The following is a 3,712-nucleotide window of genomic DNA, read 5'->3' on the forward strand; positions in this document are numbered from 1 at the left end:
GTGGACATGTGTTTTCGTTTCTCTTGGATATACACCTAGGAACGGACATACGGGTCATGTCATTCTGTGTTTACCTTATTGAGGGAGCGTCATGTTTTTAAGAATACCCTTCGAGTTCAACTGTGGGTACGGAAGTCTGATTAGCAGAGCCAAGAGGCGGTGCCCTGTGGCGGGGGGCGGGGGGCCACGTCCACAGAACGTGCTGCCCTCCAGACCCACGGCCCGCAGGTGCGTCCCCGCAGCAGGAAGACCGCCGAGGGGGGCCGGGCTCCTTCAGCCTCAGGCAGAGGGAGGGGCTTCGGAGCCCGAGTTCCATCCAGCCGTACCTGCCTCCCGCGCATTGAGATCTTCCAACTTTGTCCGTTTCAGGGACTCCTGCTTCGTGTTTTGAAGCAAATGGGATTTAAACTGGCATCAGAAAGCAATTTGCCAGGTGAAGATTCCTTTCCGAAAAGGGTTTGAAGCGTCTTGCGTAGGTGAGTGATATGAGACCCTTAGGAGAGAAAAAAATGAAAACGTATCACAGTGACCTCAGGCTGCTTTTCTGGATGAAATTTCCTGTGGATAATAAGCTTATTGAGAGAGGCGGACCCAAGATGGGGGGGGGTGTTGGTCCTTTCCCCGCCTCCTGGGGGGCAGCCTGGGGACGTGGGTCCCCATTCCTGGGCCTGACGGGGTGCACGGCGTCCGCCTTCTCCGTAGGAGAGCGAGGCTTCTGGGGACAGATGGGCAGCAAAACCAGCTCAGGCCTCGCCCCTGCCCTCGCTGTGTGCTGACCGAGGCCCCCGGGGTCCACACTGCTGACGCGACCCCCGGGGTCCTGCTGGGCTTCCGGTCCGCACAGCAGCTGCTCCTCGAGGGGCGGAGGCGGAGGGCAAGGGCTGGGCGGCATACAAAGGAATTTCCAAATCTTATTTTCAAGCAAAAGCCACGCGTGTCTTCTTCCACATGCAGGAACTACCGAACGGTTACAATAAAGGATCCGGAAGTAGGTGCAAAGACGCATGATTGCCCAGTAAGTGTATAATAGAGCAGCGGTTCTCAAATGTCCTTGTGCATTTCACTTGCTAGAATGATCTACCCCAAGCTTCATCCACCCCATTCCGCAAATCAGAATCTGTCGAAGAAGTCAAGAACTGGGCTGCCAGGGGCATCTGGGGGGCTCAGGTCATTTAAGCATCTGACTCTCGATTTTGGCAGGTCATGATCTCACAATAAGGAAAGGATCAAGCCTCGCATCAGACTCGGTGCTGACGGAGCAGAGCCTGCTTGGGTCTCTCTCTCTCTCTCTCTCCTTGGGTCTCAGCTCCTCCCCTGGTCACATTCTCCTTCTCTAAAAATAAGTAAATAAACATTTTTTTAAAAAATTAGAAAAAAGAATAGGAGTGTTAGGTGCTGTTGTGAAGTTTGCACACTGTGCAAAGGCACCTGGCCGGGGAGACTAATAGGGACTTATCTACCATGTGCCCGGACTCATGGCTGAGTCAACCGGAAGGAAGGACACTTTGGGGGGATTTGTAGCACATAGATTCTGTGCCTGTCAGTTGACACGTCACCTAAAATTGTGTTTTACAAAAATTCCCAATTAACTTTGAAGCACAACCAGGTTTGGGCATCGTTTAGGCTTTCAAGCTGTGGTCAGATCAGTTGGGTTCCTCACAAAGTGTTTTGGGGGACACTCTTAATAGGTTAAAACATATATCTCCCTTGAACTGTTAAATGATCTATTTAATGGATTTTTTTTTTACTGTTTTACTTTTCCTAGCGGCTTTGGTTTTGAGCTTACAAAGCAATTGTAAAAATAGCTACTGTTCTTACTATAGAACAATAGTTACTCAGTGAGTGTCCTCTTACAAAAGTTAATGAAGTTTTCTTTTTCCTTTTTTAAGTAGGCTCCAAGCCTGTCATGGAGCCCAGTGTGGGGCTTGAACTTGTGGCCCTGAGATCGAGAGTTGGACGCGTAACCGACTCCGGCCCCTCCCCCAGTCGATGAAGCTCTAAGACCCTGCTGACCCGAACGAGTCCTCAGCAGCTCCGGCAGCACTCCAGGCAGGAAAAAGCCCGAAGGAGGGACTTGTGATTCTGACCGGATTCACAGCACCGTCCATTCTGTGTGAGCTTGGAGGCGAAAGCAGGGCTGATTTCGATGCACCCTTCCGTGTCACCATCAGGCACCCGTGTGTCGTGCGGTGTGGTTTGCTGGGGGTGGGGACAAACACGTGTCCACCTGTCTTTCCGGGCAGAGGGCTTCACTGTGACCACCTTGGAGGTTCCCCTGGTGACCTGAGCGTTCCTTGGGCTGGAGCTATGTCACGTGCCAAGAACACCCAGGGGTTTAAGGCAGTTGTGTCTTCCGGGAGCTCATAGTCCAAGCAGGTGCCGGTCTACTTAAGGACAGACTGCCCCGCGGACAGGAAATGTCTGTCCTGTATGGTGTGTTCTGTTTACAGCCCAGACTTTGTCACCACCCTCCCAGAAGTCCACAGGACGAGGTGACGTGATTCCTGCGTTAGAGTGGCCAGACTCCTTGCCACGTGGGAGCGACCGTGTGATCCTCCAGCCCACAGAAATGCCGTGGCTTCCACCCCTGCCATCCCTCCGGGCATCGCCCTGGGAATTTCTTTACTCCTTTTGAATGTATTTTCTACCTAATCATGATGGTAGCAAGGTCGTTTTCAAAAGTAGGTAACCTGAAGGCATACGTCCTGGGTTTTGACATTTCCACTGGAAAGAAGGAAGGAAGGAAGGAAGGAAGGAAGGAAGGAAGGAAGGAAGGAAGGAAGCGGCGAAGGAAAGAGGGAAGAAGGAAGGAAGGGAAAAAGGAAGGGAGGGAAGAAGGAAGGAAGGGAAGAACAGAGGAAGGGGGGAGGGAAGGAGGGTGAGAGGGAGGGAAAGAGGAGGGAGGGAAGGAAGGAGGAGTGGGAGGGAAAGGAAGGGAGGAGCGACTAGCCTGGATGAGGTTTGGGTTCTAGAACGAGGGGCTCAGAGCGAGAGCCCGCAGGCCAGCGCTCGCCAGACCAGTCCCTCATTGGTTACTGCAGTGCTAACGGCCTGGGATGGAGAAATAAACACGCCCCCTTGTCTGATCTCAAGGCCTTCAGTCCGGTTGACGCATCTGGTGGTTGAAACGGGCACAGAAACAGAACGCTGTTGCACGCAGTGGGCTGAATTCCTCAACAGCACGGAGAGCATAGCACGGGCAGGCTGGCAGGTGGAGTGGTCACCCCTGATGGCCAAAGTGAGACGTCCGGGAAGTTTCTCATAAGAAGGACGTCTGCACTGGGTGTTCAGAGAAGGAAGCATCTTCCAGGTGGGCGGGGCGGCCTCGGTTCTAATTAATTTTTAGAGCCAACCCAGGGCACCGGTTTGATGAAATCCGTTAAAACAGTTCTTGGAAGTTAATATGCACCATGCAGAGGTGTTAAAGTGTCCGATTGTGATTGGTGGCTCTGGGGTGGGGTCCAGGAGCCCCCACCAGGCAGTCGGCCACCACACCCGCACAGACGTGCAGAAACTGCCTCAGAGAGGGTAACACCTGCAAAAATTCCACAAAGTCTCAGCCCCCCCGGGCCCCCCCCCCTGCAAGTTCAAGGCTCAGTGGTGAACCCGACCAAGACAGTCTGTCCTCACGGGGCTTCAAGTCCGGTGACCATAAAGGAAAGAACAAAGCCCTGTGCCAACTCAGTTTGATCTAGAATCTTCCTCTGAACCC

Source organism: Suricata suricatta, chromosome 3 (assembly GCF_006229205.1).
Source record: "Suricata suricatta isolate VVHF042 chromosome 3, meerkat_22Aug2017_6uvM2_HiC, whole genome shotgun sequence".
Taxonomy (NCBI): domain Eukaryota; kingdom Metazoa; phylum Chordata; class Mammalia; order Carnivora; family Herpestidae; genus Suricata; species Suricata suricatta.